Source organism: Choloepus didactylus, chromosome 7 (assembly GCF_015220235.1).
Source record: "Choloepus didactylus isolate mChoDid1 chromosome 7, mChoDid1.pri, whole genome shotgun sequence".
NCBI lineage: Eukaryota > Metazoa > Chordata > Mammalia > Pilosa > Megalonychidae > Choloepus > Choloepus didactylus.
Window position 1 is genome coordinate 21,322,905 of NC_051313.1, and position 14,595 is coordinate 21,337,499.

At 36.0% G+C, this 14,595-nt stretch overlaps 1 long non-coding RNA gene across 1 annotated transcript in view; it reads left to right on the forward strand.

Annotated features, from left to right (window-relative positions):
- The first annotated feature begins 547 nt into the window (after positions 1-547).
- LOC119539317 overlaps positions 548-14,595 on the forward strand; it is a 35,978-nt gene continuing 21,930 nt past the window's right edge. Inside the window, exon 1 of the long non-coding RNA XR_005217842.1 lies at positions 548-653. This is a non-coding gene — a long non-coding RNA (uncharacterized LOC119539317). The remainder of the gene's footprint in view (positions 654-14,595) is intronic.

A 14,595-nucleotide genomic window follows, 5' to 3' on the forward strand; every position in this document is an offset into this window, starting at 1 on the left:
TAAAATGGATATTCAGTTAGCAAGGTAAAAAAACTGTTTTCATATATGTTAACATTTTGATATATAACATTTTAGTTATCTTTCTATAAACATATTTGTAAAGACATACATTTTTAAAAAGATGGCTTAAATAATACCTATTGTTTTATAAACTTTTCCCACTTAACAGTATAATGCAAATACCTTTTGAATACGTCTTTAATTGTGGGTTTTTTTAAAAAAAAATAAATGTTGTACGGGTGGTATATTTCTGAACCTTTAGATATCTGATAATGTTCTTCAGTTGCCTGCATAGATGAATAATAACTTGGCTGAATATTAACTTATTGGGTCACAAAAGTTTTGTCTCAACTCCTTTTGGCAATTATTACTGCAGAAAAAGAAGTTATGTAAGCTCTTCTTTATCTTTATGGCTTTTTTTTCCTTTATTTTCATCATGCAAAATTTTTGTCTAGTTTGTTTATAGATTTATTCTTACATTTCATGAAACCCTTCAAATCCTTTACCAATTAAATTCTTTTTTTTTCTTTGGCTTTTTCCTTTTTTCCAGATGTTTGTTTTGAGGGATATAACATGGGGACTCGCAGCGGACTTTGATGCCAAAGGCCGGAGTTGAAATCCTCTTTCTTTCCCTACTAGCTTTGTGACCTTGGGTAAGTCATTTTAGTTTTCTCTCCTAAGTTTCCATGTCTATAAATATGGGGATGGATTGTTGAGAGAATTAAATGGGGGGATGTAGGTAAGGGACTTTGAAAGATGCTCTGAAAGTATTAGCTGTTTTCATTCATTTAGAATTTTATTATCTCTCCTACGTATCTATTATTTAGTTTTTCATTTCCCAAAGTACTGTGGGAGAATATTTCAACTATGTCTGCTGCCTCACTGGTCTGATTTTCCCACCTTGTTAATACTGGAACTTATGCCTTTTAATTTGAATTCTGTTATCGCATCTTGGCTTAAAAAAGCAATTCTTTTGTTGCCTTGTCTTGGTTTGCCACAGCTGCTATAACAAAACACTACAAACTGGTTTGCTTAAACAACAGGAATTTATTGGCTCGGTCTGGAGGCTAGAAGCACACAATGAAGGTATCGACAGGCAATGCCTTCTCTGAAATATGCCGCATTCTGGGGTGGCTTGCTGGCAATCAATCTCTGCCTCTGTCAAATGGTGATCTGTCTCTTTCCATCTCCAATGGCTTGTACTTCCGTGTTCAAATTTCTTTTGCTTACAAGTACTTCAGTCATACCAGATTAAGGCCCACATGGATTCAGTTTGGCCTCATCTTACTATGATCTTGGAAGTACATATTTATAAATGAGTTCACACCCATAGAACTGGGGGTTAGGACTTGAACATGTCTTTGTGGGAGACATGATTTGATCTACTACATGCTTATATGCTTTTCCCAATTTTCACTGTCTGCAACCATTAACCACGTATTGCTATCAAGATGTGATCTGTTTTTACATTTTGCTTCCTGCTGTATGTCATTTTGAGTATTTAAGTATATAAATACTACAATATCCCCTACTTCCACAACTCTTGTCTCTGTCTAAACCTATAAAGACTTACTTCTAGAATTAAATGTGACATTACTCTTGTGCCCACATTCTATTTCCTACCCAATTTCCTAGAGTTTCAGGCTTAGATCAGACATAGAAAGAGAGGACTGAATGGTGGGTTTAGGAGGTGGAAATGGGAAGATGGTATCTACTTGCTTCTAAAACATGCACCTGACACTAGAGATATATAGACACAGCCTTCTGGAGCATACATTTCTGAACCAAGGAGGTGTGATGAATTAATTTTCTACCTAAAGCACCTACAAGATTACCTGATACATAGTAGGTGCTCAACGAATGTATATTCCTTCCTCATCTTCTTTTATCAGTGGGTAGACTCACTCAAATTTCGGCTAGTGTCATTGGCTTTACATTTACATTCTTTCTAAATGCTTTGTAAATTCTACTATTAGTTTATTGTCAGTCCTAATTACCAGTGTTATATCATCTTTTCATCTCTTTATAGATGATGACTAGTGAGAAGGTTTATCAGAGACTGCCAGCCTTTCTATACTAAATTATAGCATATGTATGTTTCAGAAATATTCTGTTATTGCTAGGGAAGATGCATTGTTGGGAAGTGAGATTGAGTAAACAGGAATAGTTTCTATGCTGTATTCATCATCTTAACCCAAAATGACAAAGACTTGAACCTTGGTAAGTGGATTACAGGGAAGAATCTAGACATGAGATATTCTGGTAATATAATAACAGTGATTGGTAATTAATTATATGTGATGTCTGGGGGGAGATAAGTGAGTAAGAAGAAGGGGACTGCAATGAGTAACAGATCCAACTTGCACTCTCAGTTTGATAACTTAGTACAGGGAAGGAATAGGATTAGGGAAAGACATTAAAAAAAACATGTTTTTGACATGGTCAGCATGTGGAACCTGCAGAATGCCAATTTGGAGATACTCAGAAGGTAGCTGTAACTGGATCTGTGGTTTAGGAGAGCAGTCAGGAGAGGAACTGTGGTTTGGGAGTTTCCAGCATTTGGAAGTAAGATTAGAAGGAAAGACTGTGTTGTATATGAGGGGAGAGATGATAGGGAAAGGCAAGGCCTTAGGCAGGGAGATCAGATAGAAAGTTGCAAAAGTCCAGAAAAGAGTCTATCCCATCCCTGATTTCTCCGAAACAGTAACAACGCAAGTGGAGAGAAGGATCACATTTCCAGACATACTGCAAGTAAGGCAGGGGTTAGGAAGACCTCTCCAGCTGGGGTTGTGACAGATGGGACAGAGCACAGAGCCTAAGGAAAATCATGAAAATTTGGAATGACTAACTTGGGCAAACAGGAGGAAGGGGCAAAGAGCAGAATCAAGTGAGGTCAGAAACTATAAATTTTTAGGGGCAATGATTTTTACAATAAGTTATTTTTCTCCTTATTTCCTGAGTATAAGAAGCAAGAAGCTAGATGTGTAGGGTCAAGATAAGTCTGGAGATTTTCCAGATAGGCACAACAAAAAGACCAGGGACCATCAATTGTTGAAGATACTGGCAAGAGCATAATAAAAGTGACAGGCCATGGAAATAAAGTCTGTGCACAGAAGCAACTGGAATTGTGTAGCTAATATTGTAGGAGTGGAAAAATGCGTAAGGGGATCAGAGAACTTAATTTGGTTGAAGATTAGATATCTTTGCTTTTGTGAAATAAGATTAGAGGAGATAAAAGTTGAAATGAGTGGTGAAAATTAGACACTTGTCTTTAGAGTTCACTTATTTTCTTCTCATCTTGGGCAATCCAAATATTAAGTGTAGCACATACATGAATGAACAAAAAAGTGGCTTACTGTCTGAAGCAAAGGATAATAAAATGGATATGATCTCCCATTTTTTGTTCATGTATCCTAGGTTCACCCATATAGACCTGATGCAGATTTCTTCATTGCATTCTATGGCTTGAAATCAAAATGTGGTAATTATCCCATGTGTGGCAACAGAGGTGGACGTCGTAAGGATGAACCCTTACAATAAACAAACCAGATGATTGTCAGATGTATTCAAAGGCTACAGGAAGGGTCTTCAACACCTAAATTATCTCTCTGTCTTGGTCATGTGATCTGAATCTTTCCTTGGAGTATTTCCTTGGATTCATTTTTTAAAAAGATGCAAACCACATGATAGCAGTGAATTTACAATGAGGCGAATGTGACATAGCAGCCCCCTTGCATGGGCAGAAAAGAGTGACCCAATCCTGGATGCATAACTGGAAAATGGGGGTAAAGAAGCTGTAGAAAAACCACAAGTTTTTTTTTTTTAATCCAGTTGAGTTTTTATATTTCTAGTACAATTTAATAAGATTAATAAAAAGAATTAACCTAGACACTTTTAATTTTGTTTCATGTTCAACTTTGCAAAAGTATAGTAACAGTGATATAGATAGGCAGACAGACAGACTGACAGATAGATAAACTTTGATTTTATAAAATGTCTTTTATTCTGATAGGTCAGATCGCTTAATGAATGTGCCAAGTTAAACCAACTAACAAGCTAAAAGTTTTGTTGGAGTGGCAGTATGTGTTTGCATCTGTGATGGTCTGTTTCCAAAGATAACTGCCCACTTTAAGCTCCTTTAGGGCAGGGGTTTTGTTTTATTCATCTCTTTGTGCCCCAGATGGAGCACAATGCTTTAAATATAGTAGGTGATCAATGATTTTTATTGCATGAATAACAGAGAGAAAAATTATAAACTAAAAGGGAAATTGCAGTTTACAATGTCTTAAGTGCTAGGGTAAAACTTTCATTGATAGAAATTAGAATCCTGCTTACTCAGGACCCCTATCTTGCAGTCCTGAAAAACAGCAAAACCCTGACATTCCAGTGTGTAGTTAGTTACTGAAATAAACGATTCCTCTTCTGTGCGACACCCAGTTGAGTAAGGACATAAGTCTGGTCCTGGCCAATTTGGTGTGGCCAAGAAGATAGCTTGAATCACAACATAGGTTAGTTTGGATGGACCAGACAATTTCCCATTGACTCTGAAACCTCTCAGTCCTTTTGTCCTTCTCTTGAAGGCCTTTTTTTTTTTTAAAGCAATAATGCTTTTGCTTTTGAGTAGGAGGACTTAGACCACAAACTTCCAGACTCATTTTTTGTATATCCTGATGAAAATTCTCAGATTTCTCTACTGAATGTAAACATCTGTGTGATGTGTTTAAAGAGAAATTTACTGAGTGTTGGCAAAGATTTACTGACGTAAATAGGGTGGTGCATTTGGATTGATTGAGGGTTCAGAACATAGAAGTGATACAAGAGAATCTTCCAAGCTTAGGGTAAAGCTAGCATGTCTGCCTCGAGCCACCACCTGCACTGTCCCCTCTGCCTCTGCCACTTCTGCCTCTTCCCATCATGTACTTCTCTGGAATTTGCTGACCTCTCTGTCCCTTCTCCTTACATTCAACTTGAGATCCTATATTTCATTTCTTCTTTAACATTAATGTATTGTGATCCTTTATCCTCTTCATTAGCTTCTTTCTTAAGCTATATTCTAGGGTGACTGTCCCGACTTACATAGAGTGCTGATAGCATGTAAAAAATGAAGTTTCTATTTATCCAAGTAATCCCCCCAAAGGATATTATATAGGCATGTTTCAAGTTCCGTGGAATAATATCCACCTCTTTTTCTGTACCATTTTGGCTTCTGGTGACTTTTCCCATCAACTACTCTGATGAATCAGACTGACAGAGGCTGGCACTGAATCTATTCAATTTGTCTCATAAAGCATTTAATTAAGTTTGCTATCAACAGAACTCCAAGCATCAAATTGAGGCCAACCTGAGAGATATGGGTGAGTTTGCCATTTTCACTCTGCTGGGAAAGTTACCATCCACCTGCTTTCTGTTTTTGGACATTTTTTTTACATCTTCTCACTGGTCTTAACTTCTCTCCCTTTCTTTTTGATCATTTATTTCTTTACTATCTTGTGTATGTGTATTGTGTGTGTATGTGTGTGTGTATGTGTGTGTGTGTGTGTGTGTGTGAGATTTCAAAAAGGAGGAAAGGTGGACTCATGTATTCTACCTGCCATGCATAACTGGAAACCACATTTCCTCCCTTTCTAGACCTGTATTTATGGATTAAAAGACTGTAAGAAATTACATTCATATCACCTTCATGCTGATAAATGTTTATCAACAACTTTTCCAAAAACAAAAACATAAAAAAATCCCTGATTCTGAAAACTAAAAAAAAAAAAATGATTTGCAGCATTTGTTAATTTTTATGGTGTATTAAGTTACCAGTGTGATGTCCCTAAGCATGGAGCCAGTAAAACATGGGCACAATTGATTCTCTTGAGCCAGTGTGAGCCAGCTCCCAGATACCACTGAATCCATGAATTTAATACCAGAAAAAACAACAATATAAGTTACAAAAACAAAACAGAAACATGTCTCTCCTCTAGATAACCTACAGTTAAGTTATGGAGTGGTCTGAGATGCCAATTACAACTTCTGCCAGAAGAGCTGTGCAAAGGTGGCCTCAGAGGGCCTAGAACATCAGAAAAGGGCCTGACATTTTTCTTTTGGTGAAAATTCATACCTATATATCTCCTCTATTGGATGGTCATGATGGCAGATATCCAGCCTAATATTCCTTAAAGCTGACCAATCTTCCTACCATTGAATATCCCCATCCCTGAAGAATGGTCCTGACATGCTTGACTCTTTATTCCCAGACCATATTCCAATACCATAAACATTTCACTACGTGCCACCTCCCACTCTGACTTCTGATATGTTCAAATCTCTTTATCTCTTGACCTTTTGCCTTATTTCTTGTCTAGGTCTTCATGTTTGTTGCTTGGATCTTCTGTTTTCTAATAGTCCTCTGATACTAACCATTAATTCCTCTGATTATACTAGCGCATGTTCCTTGGATTACATCTGCCGTCCAGTGTTCTGTAAAACAAATCAGATCCAGCAGGCTTCCTGGATTCCAGCTCAGGCCTGAGAACTGGGCCACAGAGTTGAAGTCCACACCCAGTTTATGCTAGCTTTTATGAAAAGAAGCCAAACTCTGCCCAAAGAATGAACCCTTTCTGTAAGATCCCCACCAGATGGCCATCAAGCTTTTACTTGATTTGTGTCTTCTGGGTTGTCAGTAAAATTACTGGAATCAAATAGTAATATACACTTGGGAGGTATATTTTGAAAACTCTTTCACTAATGATTCAGACCTTCAACTTGAAAACCCATTTCAGTATGGGTCAGATATGTGCATTAAAAACATGGAGAATATATTATTTCTGTTAAACATGTAGAATTGCACAATTTTGAAGGCTTCAAATATGATCAAGGACCCAGGAAATGCAAAGCTGTGTGATGGGACTTTTCCTGATTGAGACAGATATTGTAAGAAAAGACCCCAAATATTTGAAATATTTAACTTTGAAAATAATAAATATAATTCTACTACCTCATATATAACAGTGTGTGATATTTAAGGATGGGGAAGACAGTGTGAAGAGTGACATGGAGGTCAACGTTTATAACAGCATAGAACTTTATTAACATATACATGTTTTTGTTCTGTTTTCCCCTATGGTCTTGATCTTCTATTCCACTCATGATTTCCTCATTTAAATTTTCTTTTTTTATTTTTCCATATTATTTTATATATTCTTATAAGCTGATCCTTTGTGTGTGAAAGTAAGGTGTGAACAAATACGTTGCACTACTTTTGTTTCTTTTTCTTTAATTCATTTGGATCAGAATACTTTGGAATAAAACATCATCTTAGTTATATATCCTATAGATTCTTTTGCTCTCCTAACAGTGTGAAGAGAGTGCTGTACTTCAAAATGCTCCCTCTGTGTTTGGCATTATGGGAAATCCAGTGGATTGTTTGGAAATCAGAAATTCATAGAATTATGGAATGTATTAAAGCCTTGGAAATTATGAACATTTTCCTGAACAGAGGAGTAGATTGAGTTCCTGAGTATGCATGTGTGAAAATAAATTGATCCATGTCATATAGTTAGTTAATGACAAAACCAGGACCTCCACCCACATCTCTCCACATCAATTCATCTTTTTTTTCACCACAACGTGCTGATATTATTTAGCTTTATGTTGAAAAATGAATTATAATTGTGAGTTGAAAAATGAAAATAAATGCTACTTAACTTAGGACAAGATAATACTCTTAGGGAATGTGGAACTAATTCGTACTGAATTCCTTGGGGAAACTGAACTTATAACTAGCATGTAGAGATAGGTCATTGGGTTAAAAAGTGAATCAGAGACCTTAAAAATGCAGGATATTTTGTGACCAATAGCATTTGAAATTATATAAATCAGACACAGATAATCAAATCTCATAGCACAGCACATAAATTGATTGCCCCAGGGAGCTAGCGCCTCCTTTTCTTTCTCCCCCCTTCTCCCATATGAAGTAATTTCTTGGCCCTTAGAGCTGTTTTCACAATTTATTCAAAGTGTTGCTGCCAGAGTCCCATTTCATTTGGCATGAGGATGGGAACAAAGCCCCCAACAAATCTACTGCTTTCTACAAAGGGCTTGACTCCCACTGTCTCTTTATTTCTTGGCTTTGGGCAATGACAGATTGCAGAATCAGATGTTACACAGAAGTCTTGATAACAACTTAGAAAGATGACCATTGCTTGCTTTCTTGCTCTGTCAGAATTCTTTTTTCACTGGAAAGATTGCTATGTATATTGCCAGGCTTTAAAGAAAGATTCTTAGTTCTATCTTTTCAGGTATCTAATTCTACCTGGCAGGAGTCCAATTACTGAACCTCCAGAAGACCAGGCTGATGTTTCTATAGGTCTATTAACTTATTCCTTGGAATGTTAGTGCACTTCAATCCCTTTAAGAATTCACTTAGCAACTCTTTCTTACTTGGACTTGACCTGAAAATAAAAGTCACTCTTTGACAATCTTAATGAATAATTAAGTGAATAATTAAGTGTCGATGTATGTAAGGAATCAAGCTCAGGGGATTGTGCTTTCTTTAGTAGGAAAAGCACGCACATGTGCTTGCAATCTGACTTTTTGTGAGTGCAGACTCAGAGGCTTACCAGTGGAGTATCCTCAAACAGGTTACCTCTTAGCTTCAATGTCCTCACCTATAAAATGAGGATAATAATACCTACCTTGTCTACTGCATGGGACAAAGTAAGGGGAGGCTTTTCTAAAAATTGCCTAGTGCTGTGCAAATGAGATTTATCATTATTACCATCTGAAGATTGAGGGAGGATGAGACAATCATTCCACAGATAGTCAAAGTGGTGAGAAATGTCAACTTCAACTTGCCTCCAATGACTCTGTATTTAATTGTATCAGTTCTGTAATACTGGTCTTTGTATTTGTGATGAACAGTTATTATTGCTTTTATGTCAGGAATTCATAATTGACTATGATAAGGGTTGGGTTGTGAAAAGTACACATATGGTGATGTTTACTGAAACAGGTTTCCAGGGTTGGAACAAGTCCCCAAGAAGAAGGCATTTTTCAAACCATAGTCCAGTTGAGTGTCATTACTTTAAAATTCTGTGTTGTATCTTGAAACTAAAGTGAAAGAACACTGAGATAGGCTCATGAGACCTGGGTTCCAGCATTGCCTCTGATTTTCCCTAAATAACAAGGAAGACGATGATGATATTGATTATATTGATGATAATGAAGGTGATAGATCTAATAATACTATTTGTTGAATAACTTAGCAGCATGCTAAGTGCTTTCTATACTTTAAATTATTTAATCATCACAACAACTCTACCAGATAAGCACTATAATTATCTCCATTATACACATGGGGTGACTGAGAATTATTCTGTTAACTAATCTAGAAAGCATTGCTATTAAGAGCCAAGATTTAATCCTGACTTGCTCATTTAAAAGCCTACACATTTACTGAATAGTCTATTGCCTCAATGTTTCTATGCCTTGGTTACTTCATCTGTAAAATGCAAGGGTTAGCATTCTTATGAAGGTTATTCAAATCCTATGATTTTGTAGATATGACTCCTTTTTGATTTTTTTTTTTTTTTTTTTTTTTTTCGTAATACAGAATTCCTAAAGCTGCTCTTTGGGTATTCTACATCTCCAGAGTAAAAGAAAACACTGCATTAAATGAATTCCCCAACACATATTCATTACTATCTGGATCATTTTTCATTTAAAGACTAACTTTTCCTAGTACTTTACAGAGAATAGATATAGACAACATGTTTTTTTCAGTATTAAATATGATACATTTACGAAATTAAAGAGGCATTTTTAAATTAAAGAAGGTCAAGTTTAGGGCATTCAGGGATTCAGAAAGCAACAGAAGTTGGTGAAGCAGGTGCTGATAACACTAGACAAAAGATTCATTTTAATACCCTGTTCCACCAGCAATAAAAGAATAAGGTGAGATATCCAATAAAGTGGCAATGCAATGGAGATGCTTAGAAGGTTAAAGTTAGAAGGGACCCTAGAGAACATCTAGTGCTATATCTTCATTTTCCAGGTAGGGAAAGAGTAACATAGAGGAAGATCACCTTCTTTGGAGTTAGACATATCCATTTACAAATCTCCACATTGTTACTTACTAGCTATTTGACTTCGGGAAATTAATTAACTTCTAGGAGGCTTTTCAAAGAATAGGCATAGTAGTATCTTCCTCACTAACATAAATAGCTAGATTGATGCTGGGCAGCCAGGAAATATTCAGTAAAAATTGGTTTTCCTTCTACTTAGTACCTGACCCTTTGGGAATGAGTTGCAAATCCCACTTCACTAAGCTTACCAGGATCCTGTGTCTACTACAGTAAAGTCCCTGTGCCCCCTGGGGACCAGAACCACTCTGCCGAGGAGGATCGCAACGTCCAGTGAGAGTGAGAGAGAAGGATGTGGGGCCCAGGTAATATCAGATATAGTGAACTTGTTTCTGTGCCCTGATATTCTGGGTCCATAGAAATAACATAGCTACTAGTCAGGTTGATGCTATTTTGTAGAGTTTCTGTGCCTTGAACTCTTTCATCTCAGAGATTTTGACCCTAGCCTTGTCTTTGTTCTAAGACTGGACATGGAGTCCATATCTTTGGTTGAAAGTGTCAATGAAGATTTTTAGCTGATCTGCTGTGAATTTGGTATGACTGTGCCTTTTTTGTGTAGCTTTGATCCTGTTTGAAGAGTTGTCCTGGGCCAGTTGGAAGGAATTCCTGGTGTTCAAGTATGTGAATAAGAGTCCCCCAAATTTGGACTTTTGATTCTGGAACCCCAATTTCTTTTAGCAAGTTGTTCTCTGGAGCAGTCCCAGGGTAAGGGATGTTCTTAATGTCTTGGTGAGAGGCTTCTGTATCTTGAATCTTTTCAGGATGATCCCGTCCATAGTCTTGACTTGGTTCTAAGGGCTCCTCAGTTTCTGTTTTTCTCTGAAATGGGTGTCTTGCTCTTCAATTTTGAAACCAAATCTGGATTCTAGACTCTTTGGTGTTCATTTCTAAAGCAAGTTTTGTTTGGTAGCATAAGCCGGTAAAGTTTTTGGTTGAAAGTGACAATGAAGATTTTCAACTGATCCCCTGTGAATTTGGTATGACTGCACCTTTTTTGTGTAGTTTTGATCTTGTTTGAAGACTTGTCGTGGCCAGTGGGAAAGAATTCCTGGTGTTCAAGTATGTGAATAAGAGTCCCTCATTTTTAATTGTGTCCATATTCTGACCAACTTCCTAATATATAGGTATATCCTATGCCTCTCTTTCCTTCTCTCTCTCTCTCTTTCTCTCTTATACAAATAAATCAAAATTTCTTAGCACTTTCATAATCAACTCTATACTCATGACTTCAGTATTTCTATTTTACCCAAACTTTACATTCATTTTCCAACTATCTCAATGTGGTTGAAACAAACCTCATCATTTCATCAATTTCCATGTTCTAACCTCTTAGGCTCTCTACTCTCTAAAACATATAAAATAATTTTATTCCCCAATGATCCATTTCTCTTCATGGTGCAACAACAATATGAAATCTTAGGTATCCTCTTGGAATATATCACTTTAGCAACAAGTCAGCTACTCAGTCAAGTTAATCCTATTATCACAAAGCTCTTCAGATTCACCCCTTCCTTTCTATTACCATATTCAATATTCTAGCACAGATTATCAAATCATTTCTGAAATACAGCAGTTATTTACTATTTTATTTGCTCTTCCTCTTTTAATTTGTCTGCCATATTTTTGGCAGAAGAATATTTTGCTTCGCTTGCCCCTTCCCCACAATTGCAAGAGCTTAGAGTGCTGTTCTGTTGCCTCTGAATATCTTTTCAAGATTGAAAACCAAATCACTTGACTCTAACTGAATCTGTTTAACTTGATTTTGAATGATCTCCCAGGAAGTCTTCCACTCCAGCCACGTTAACTTTCTTACTGCCAGCATTCCTTCAACAGATTCACCAGGGTTTCTGGGCCTTCGCTTGCATCCTTTCCCCAACTAAAAATGCGAGGAGCATATCCATGGATCTTTGTAGTTTCCAGAGCATTTCTGCAGGTATTATTTCATGTGATCCTTCCCATAACCATAAGAGATAGATATATCTTATTATTTACTCCGTTCATCATATGAGAAATCTAAGGTTAAGAAAGGTTAACTGGCTTGCAAAGATTACAAGGTTCTCAATGGACCCAAAGTGTTTACTACTTCAAACACTTCCTGGAATGCTTCCCCATGCCTCATATTCTTTCCATTAGTTATTTAAACCCAACCAGATTCTCTCTTCTCCTTAAAGTTTCTTATGGCTACAAATCTCACAGAGGACTCATCTCATATTACACATCTACACAATAGATTTTAATAAATATGTTCACTTTTTATTTCTTAATATCCTTGCCTTCTCTGCTAGACACTGAATACAATACGCCATGAATCAAAAAGATTATTTTTTAGATTGAGTGCCTACTATAGTTCTTTGATACTAAATTTTTGTTGAATGAATGAATTCTGCTCTGTTTTTGTAGGTCAGATTTTCCATGCCTAACACATATGAAGCAAATGTTCACCCTTGTCTTTAACTGTTAATATTATTGATTTATATAAAAATATTGTCAGAATTTAAAATAGAAATATTTAAAAAGACATCTTTAATTTCACCATAGCAATTCAGTGGTAGAATTAGTACAATAATTGAAATCAGTTGACTCAGCAATGTCCAGTGTTTTTCTCCTTATCCAATGCTTTTGATTTTAATATAAGAAATATTACTTGAAATTTCAATCTCACTTCAGTTCTTAGTTATTAAATCTTTTCTGAGCACAAAGTGTGGTTGCTTAGTTTTCTCTGAAAATGGAGGAGATGTGGATTAGTTAGGTAAAAATTAGTGATATTCCACTGATTAACCACAAGATTGGCAGAGAAATCCAATGATCATATTATGTGACCTTAAATAATCTTTCTTAGCTGTCATGCTACTTTTACATTGTTAAATTATCTTTACTTGGCTTGGGCTATTCATATGACACAATTATACATGACAAGCCCAAAACAGACAATACCAAATACATATGACTAATATTTCCCAGTCCTTTTGTATTCAATGAATCTTAGGAAAAATACTAATTGGAAATTCTTTTTTTATATCAAAAGAGCATTATAAATATTGTAGAAATTTGTATTAAATGAAATAGGCCCATATTAAATTATCTACCTTTAATACACTTAGCAAAAATTATAACTGATCTGTAGATTTGTCCAATTCTTCTTCCCAAATTGTATTTCCTAAATGCTAATTCAATGCATAGGTTACAAGCACTCAGATTTTATATATATATATACACATACACACACACATATATATGTATATACTGCACATATATACAAAATCACTGTGGTTGGAGGATAGAGATCATATCTACTTCTGTAAGCTGTGTCTCCTATAAGAGGTGTTTCCAAAATTATCGCATTCTCAAGTTTTAAATTATTTAGATGGTTAACTCCATTTCCAGATATTTTAATTTGTAAGTCTGGAGGTGTGTGTGTGTCGGGGGTTGTTAGGTATCTATATATTTTTTAATGTTCCGCAGATGATTCCTGTGATTAGTCAAGGTTTTATTTCTATTTTAGAAATAGCCTCCATGTTTACCCTGGATAATAGTTTCTCTTGAAAGATTTTCATAGGTTGTTTGCCTCTTGCATAGGCATACCTTGCTTTGAATGTGTTAGGTGTAGGAAATTCTGACCTACAAAGACAGAACATAATTCAGTCATTCGACAAAAATTATTTGCATGTTAAAGCACAGAAGGAGGCACACAGAATCCAAAAGGATGCCCCTCTGGTCCTTTTCCCAACAATTTTTGGGGGACTGAACAGTCTGTTGAGTTTCAAGATATCTTAAGGTTTAGTAACCATGTGGCAATTATAATTCTTCAATTAAGGATTTGTTAAATATCTACCTAGGAAAAGGGCTATAATAAATTCATCAAGGAATGCCACCATGGGTAAGAAGTAGCTTTTGCTATCTAAGGGTTTACCATAATCATAATAACAAACATCTGTATAAGACATAGGAGGGTAAGACAAGAATTCAAAGGAGTGTAATTTAAGATTAAAAATAATAATAATGACACAGAAATGTAAGGAAGTGGAGTCACAACCAAATTGGATGATCAAGAAAGGCTTCATGAAGAAAATGACATTTGAGGCAGGCAGTGAATCATGGATAGAGATTTGCCAGGTAGAGATGAAAAGAGATGATGCTCCAAAACAGAAAAAAAAAAAAAAACATCTTAAGCAAATATTCTGAGATTGGAAAACAAACACAAATAATTGAGCAACAAATTGAGAAACATTTCGTAGTTTGGTTCAAGATTATGGCCTGTGGAAAGCATAAAATGAGTGGGAGGTCAATGAACCAGATATTGGATATGTATTTAAATCACCAAACATAATATAAACCTAGATGTAGAGAACGATGTTTCCTCCGGTGATAAAATGTTCACTGAATTGAGAGGGAGTGACGTGGAGAATGATAGTCACCTGCAACAAGGAGGGTTTATCATATATCAGAGTTTTATGGTATGTACTTAGAT